We start from the raw sequence: 7,616 nt of genomic DNA on the forward strand, positions 1-7,616 counted from the left end.
TACTTAGCTTAGGCCCCGTGCCATGTACGATAAGTCTAATTTTTTTTTTATTATTTTTTTTTTGTAAAAAATAATTATATCTAACAAATAAAAATGATCTTTTAAAGTAATTTCTTTTTTTTTTTGAAAGATTTAAAGTCATTTCTTTAGTATCAATAATATGACTCAATTTTATTACAAAAAAGTAGTACTTTTTTTTGGCAAAATCTAATATTACTTTGTTTATCAAATAATTAAAAAAAGAATTGGAATTAGATTATTCAACTTTATTTTCCAATTTAGTATAGAGTAAAAGACTAGGTCAAGATGTTAACTAATTATATCTTTTGAGGATGCTTATTTAGTTGATGTCTGCACTATGATTGAGGCTGATAGACTTAACTACATTCGAACACATAAAAAATAATTGAGGTTAGAATTGTATAAGAATATTGTTGGTGCAGTTTTGAGAGGACACATATATAGTCCATCATTTACGGGATTACAAATTGTTTTACCTTCATTATTAACTGGTAGAGCTAGATATATGATGTAAAATTTTCAAGATGTCATGGCTATATGCAAGCGGTATGGATATCCAGATTTATTTAACACATTTACATGCAATCCAAAGTGATCAGAGATCACTAGATGTTCAAAAGAGAGGACTCATTAGAGAATATGCTACACATCCTATGTAGGGTTTTTGTAAATGAAACTTGATCGCTTAATAAGTGATCTTAAGAATCAAAAGATATTTCCTTCACAATCAAAATTGATAGTTTTGGAAGTTAACTTTATATCTTATACTTCATATAAAATTGAAAGTCATAATTTAAATACAAACCTTATTATTTTTATAACAATGATTTTTTTTTTTTTTTTAAGAAAGTTATTTTAGAGGGAAATTGCTTAATAATACGGTGCCAAGTGTCCTCTTAGTTTTGCTCTTAGGAGTATGTAATACATAGATATATAGATATTATTGATTACATATTAAACGTTGGTTATCTATTAAACGTTGATTATCACTCAAATTTACTAATAAAAACATGTTCAAATTAAGAATTTATGGGGAAAACAAACCTAATCATCATTTTTCTAAGGTCATATAAGTAAGGGTCTATTTTCTTCAGTTTAATTTCAGTTCAGTTTAGTTCAATTCAACTCCAATCAATTCAGTTTAGTCCAGTTCCTAACTTCCTTGTCTCATAAACAATTCATTTTAGCTTAGTTCAATTCAGTTCAGTAAATCAGAACATGCCCTAAAGAGCTTACATTCTTAGAATAAAAAAAATTATGTAAGGCCACTATGTTCATTTCACTTTATTTTTGCAATACAAAATTTGGTTACTAAATTAAAATTATTTTTACTGAGCATTGTTTATATTTGGACGGATAAGGTAAATATTTTAGACGTGTATGGTGCAATAGATGTGGTGATGAGGTGGGTATTGTTTATGGGATTTTTACCCTAGACACTTGGGCCAATGAGGGGATGCCACGTGTCAAAGGCTGGCAGGTCACCTCTGACCTATCCCCAGCTGACACGTGGCCTCTCTAGACATGTCTCCGGAATTGCGGCATTCAGAGGCCCAATTCCCCAAAAGCGCATTGATTGCGGCGCAGCCCACCTGCCCTAGGTCAGATAACCTAAGGGAGGGCACTTTCCCATGACCCTATAAATAGGGAGATACTCCCCCCATTTTGGGGGCATTCACAATCATTTTATTACACCCTACTTTCTCTCTCATCAGAGAACTCCTGAGCTTAGAATCTAAGCAGATCCCCACCTTAAATTCCGCACTTTTTACTCTTCTTCAAGTTACTAACTTGAGCGTTGGAGGCGGAGCACCACCCAACCGGTGTCTTCGTTGATTTTGCAGGTACAGAGCCAGCAAGACCAGTCTTCGAGCCGTAACTCTCCCAAGGGACAAAAACACCCAAAACATTTGGCGCCGTCTGTGGGGAGAGTACCTCAAGATGGTTCAAGATTCTGTACCAATTCTTAACTCTACTTCTCTGCGTCCGGTTACTCAGGCGGGTAACCAAGAGGACCTACGGCTGGTTATTCAACCGGAAGGCTTTGAAATCCCTCAACCTCAGCCTCAACCAGAGGTATTCACTGAGGAGGAGGAAGAAGAAGACAATGATGTGGAGACCTACATAACCAAAGATGGCTCCCTCATCTCTAAATCCATTCGTTCCAGGGACCAGCTGGAGCGAAATCAAGAACAGGCGGGTCAAAACAGGCGGCCCCCTGGGAGGTCAGACGGGGAAACCCGGAAGACCAGAGGAGAAGCTCCAGTCACCCGGAATGAGCTCATGAAATTCATGAACTCCTTCAAGGGTGAAATCAAGGAGATGATCAACAACAAGGCTGGCTCTAGCAAGAGTCCGCCGGCTAAAAAGACTACCAATGATGGGAAGAAGAAGAAGTCGGTCAAGGACAGGCAGCCAACTCCTCATCCAAAGGAGAAGGCAGCCGCAAAACCTGACTGGACCAAGATTTTGATGCCCTGGAGGCAGCCTCGGTAACCCCAGCCGGGGGCCAAAAAGGCGTCTGCCTTCGATGCTAGACATGTCATTAATCGAAGGAGGCAACAACAGTCTGAGTCAGCTTCTACCTCAAGCTTTCCAGACAGCTTCAAGGAAGCTTCTGCAAGGAACTCCATGTCCTTGCATGAGAGTCGGACAGGCGGTAAATCTGTCAACACCGAACCTCAACTCATGATAGGGTCTATGTCATACGCACCCCAGGCGCAGTATGGGCAATATGGCCTCCAGTTTATGCAGCCACCCCCATTCGGAGGTCAGGCGGCATATACCAATGTCCAGCCACTAGACTGGCAGCTGCGGCTGATGAGGCTAGGCGAACAGTCGTCTGCCTTTGCAGCCAATATAACCAAGGCGGCCCAGCCGGCCAAGGTTAACAATGTTTTGGTTGGTGCTTATGATGGCACCACCAACCCGGAAGACCACCTGATGGCTTATACCAACCTAATGTGCTTACAAGGTTGGGACGATGCCACCTAGTGTCGCTGTTTCCCGGCTACATTGAAGGGCATTGCCCAACAATGGTTTGGCAACTTGCCAGCCGGGTCTATTGATTGCTTCAAGAAGCTAGCCTTCTTGTTTGCCACCAACTTCTCAATGAAAATCCCTGCTAAGAAAACAAGTTTAAACTTGAGCACCATTACGCAGAGAGAGAGAGAAGAGCTACGCTCATATGTCAGGCGGTTCAACCTGGTCAGGATTCAGATCCAGGGGCTGTCTGACGAGGTAGCATTTACAGACTTCTTCAAGGGTCTGAGAGAGGAGGGGCATTTACGCTACAGGCGGCCCTGAGGGAGGAGGAAAGCTATATTCAAGCAACCGACCTCTGCACGCGTGGTAGCCAGTCGGACTCCAAAAAGTCTGACAAGCAAAAAGAGAGCCGGTCTGCTCAGCCGGCAAAGAAAAAAGAAGAGAGCAAGAAAAGAAAAGAAGTCTGGGCGGTCAGTGATTCTGAACAGCCGTCCCAGAAGAAGAAAAAAGAATTTAAACCATACGTCCCCCGGTATGAGTTTAACAAAGACTGTAACTCCATCCTCATGGAGGTAAAGGACCGGCTGTCCCTTGAGAAGCCGAATCCAATGAAGGGTTCCGTCCAGTCACAGAACAAAAATAAATTTTGCCAGTTCCATGAGGAGGTTGGCCATGACACTAACGACTGCTTCAGTCTACAGCGGACATTGGACCGTCTGGCTGACAAAGGGCTTCTAAAGTCCTACATTTCTAAGTCCCCATCCGGGGCAAAAAAGAAAGCTAAGGGTCAGCCCTCCAAGGCTACCCCCCAGCCTACTAGTAGTTCGGATACCGACAGGGATCCGGTTTACACCATAGCAGGCGGATTCTCTTGTGGTGGCCCTAACATCCGGGGCACCAAGCCATCTTCAAAAGATGGATAAGGATGATGATGAGTAGGCGTCTGCCAGCTCCACCTTTCCGGATGTCCTCATTACTGAGAAGGACAGGGGCAGCGTCCGCCGCCCGCATGACGACCCGGTTGTCATTGAATGCAAGGTCGCCAACCAGTTAGTTGGGCGCAACCTTATTGACACCGGCAGCTCGTCAGACATCATCAGCCTCCGGTGCTTGCAGAAGCTGAAATACAACTCCAGCAGCATGCATTCGGTCACCCACCCATTGGTTGGTTTCGGGGGTGGGATGGTCTACCCAGCCGGAAGAATTGACTTACCCATCCGGCTGGGAGAAAAGGGCCAGGGACGGCATATTGTCGTCAGATTCTTGGTCGTTGAGGAGTTGACTGCCTATAACATTATCCTTGGGAGGCCAACCCTCAACGAAGCCAAGGTGGTGATCATCCCGTCTCTTATGCTCATCAAGTATGAGAGGGATGATGGCTCTGTTGGTTCCCTGAACGGGGATCAGAAGACGGCCCGGGAGTGTTATCTCTCAACCGTCAAAGATACTGTGGCCGTAGACGGCCAGGGGAAGGAACCAATAGACCTTGACAATGTCAAGGATGCCAATTCACCCCCACCAGCAGCCGGAAAAAAGAGAAAAGCTGCAGAGCTGGTGGAGGTGAAAAAAGAAAAGAAATAGCAATCACTGACCGGTGAACGGTCAGAGGAGCTCCGTCCCCAACCGGCTGGTGAAAGTATTGATCTTGTTCTAGACGACAGCCGTCCAGAGCGAACTGTTAAGGTTGGGACGGTTGCTAATGCTGTTCTGGGTGCAGACTTGCACCTTTTGTTGAAAGAATTCAAAGATGTGTTTGCCTTTGAAGTGGAAGAGATGCCAGGTATCAGCCCGGATCTCGCTTTCCACAAACTCGCCGTAGATCTAAAAATGAAGCCCATCCGGCAAAAGAAAAGGAACCACGGTGAGGAAATAAGTCAAGCGGCAGCTGCCGAAGTAAAAAAGCTGCTGGATGCCAGGTTCATTCGGCCTTGTAATTTCCCCAATTGGGTGGCAAACGTTGTGCTTGTAAAGAAGCCGAATGGTACCTGGCGGATGTGTGTAGACTACACAGACCTCAACAAGGCATGCCCAAAGGATAGTTATCCACTTCCAAAAATTGACAGCTTGGTTGATTCAATAGCCGGTCATGCCTTGATGAGTTTCATGGATGCCTATTCCGGCTTCCATCAGATACCCCTGTGGAAAAAAGATCAAGAAAAGACGGCCTTCGTCACTGATCAGGGGCTATTCTGTTATACTGTGATGCCGTTTGGCTTGAAGAATGCGCCGGCTACGTTCCAACGGATGATTAATACAGTCTTCATTAGTCAAATTGGGAGGAACGTAGAGGCATATATTGATGACATGATAGTCAAATACAAGCAGCAGGCGGATCACCTTGCTGATCTCCGAGAAACCTTCACCACACTCAGGCGGCATAAGGTTATGTTAAATCCCAAGAAATGCGTCTTTGGTGTTGAGTCTGGGAAGTTTCTCGGATTCCTGATTGATCAAAGGGGGATAGAGGCTAACCCTGAGAAGATACAGGCGGTAATTGACATGAAGTCACCCCGCACTGTTAAGGAAGTACAGAGACTCACCGGTTGCCTGGCCGCCTTGGGAAGATTCCTCAGTCGGTCAGGTGACAAATGCCTTTACTTCTTCCAAGCAATTAGGAAGAAGACTAGGTTTGAATGGGGGGATGATGCTGAGGCGGCCTTCCAGAAATTAAAAGAGCACTTGCACTCTTTGCCAAGGCTTGTCAGTCCTTTGCCTAGAGCGAAGTTGTACATGTACTTAGCCGTCTCAGTCCATGCCCTCAGTGCCGTTCTCCTTGCTGAACGAGACGGTACTCAGCTCCCGGTATATTTCATCAGCCGTGTGTTAAAAAATGCTGAACTCCGATACCCTATGGTGGAAAAATTTGGTCTTGCTTTATATATGGCCTTCAAAAAGCTGAAGCCATACTTTTTGGCACATCCGGTTGTAATTTACACCGACCAGCCCCTCAAGCGGCCAATGTCTACTTTGGAGTCATCCGGAAGAATGTTAAAGTGGGCTATTGACATGCAAAGTCTTGAAATCACCTACGAACCAAGGAAAGCAGTGAAAGGTCAGGCGTTTGCCGACTTCATTGTTGAAATGACTCGTCCGGTTCTTCCGGATAATATTGATCAGGTTTGGAAGGTGTATGTAGACGGGAGCTCTACAAAGAACGGCTGTGGTGCAGGCATTGTTTGTGAATCTCCAGAAGGAGATAAGTATGAGTGTGCACTACGGTTCAAGTTTCAAGCCTCAAATAATGAGGCAGAGTATGAAGCCTTGCTAGCCGAAATCCGCATGTGCAAGGCGGCAGGGGCAACAAAGATTGACGCCCATTCTGATTCTCAGTTGGTTGTTAGCCAGTATGAGGGCACTTATGAAGCAACTCATCCGGCTATGATCAAATATCTCCAAGCTGTCAAAGATGAGGCCGGGACACTTGAGGAATTTAGATTGAATCAAGTGCCCCGGTCAGATAACCACCCGGCGGATGCGTTGTCAAAATTGGCATCTTCCGCCTGCCATGATACGCCTCGGTCAGTCTTTTGGGAAGTTCTTGAAAAAAGAAGTATTTATGAAGAGCCCATTGGAATTCTGGATCGAAGTTCTACTTGGATGGATGGCATCCGGGCGTATCTTGCGGACGGTACACTCCCTGATTCGCCTTAGGAGGCAGCCGTCATGAAAAAGAGAGCAGCTAACTTTGAGTTAAGAAACGGAGAACTCTTAAAGGCTGGATTTCTCAAGCCCTTGTTGAAGTGTGTTACCCCAGAGAAGGGGAAAGAGGTTCTCGAAGAGCTGCATGCGGGATTCTGCGCCTCCCATATAGGCGGCAAGTCCTTAGCCGTCAGAGCTAGGCGGCACTATTTTTGGCCTACTCTTGAGGCAGATGCCAAAGAGTTTGTGAAAAAATGTGATAAATGCCAAAGGTTTGGCAAGCTAATACATCGCCCGGCTACTGATCTGACGGCAATCCACAGCCCAGTCCCGTTTGCTAAATGGGGCATGGACATTTTGGGTCCCTATACGCCTGCACCAGGCGGAAAACGCTATATCTTGGTGGCTGTGGACTATTTCACCAAATGGGTAGAGGCGGAGGCAGTTAAGAATATCAAGACAAAGGATGTCATCTCTTTGATCTGGAAGAACATCATCACCCGGTTTGGGGTACCTATGTCTATTGTATTTGACAACGGCCCTCAGTTTGAAACGCCTCAGCTCAAGACTTGGTTGGGAGATCAAGGTATCTCAAGTTACTTTGCCTCAATCGGACGTCCTCAAGCAAATGGTCAGGTTGAGGCATTCAACAAACTCATCTCAGACGGCATCAAAAAGAAAATTGAAAGAGCCGGTGGTTTGTGGGCTGAAGAGTTAATTCATGTCCTATGGGCCATCCGGACAACCGCCAAGGGGTCAACCGGAGAAACCCCATTTCTCATGGTATACGGCGCTTAAGCCGTTTTGCCCATTGAACACTATGAGCCTACGCTCAGAGTGATGCTCTATGATGAAGAGGCAAATTGGGAGGCCATGCGGCTGGCATTGGATTCCCTCCCGGAAAGCATGGGCAATGCTGCCCTGCGACATGAGATATACCGTCTGAGAATGACAAGAGCTTACAACAAAAG

Source organism: Chenopodium album, chromosome 17, assembly GCF_948465745.1.
Source record: "Chenopodium album chromosome 17, dcCheAlbu1.1, whole genome shotgun sequence".
Classification (NCBI taxonomy): domain Eukaryota; kingdom Viridiplantae; phylum Streptophyta; class Magnoliopsida; order Caryophyllales; family Amaranthaceae; genus Chenopodium; species Chenopodium album.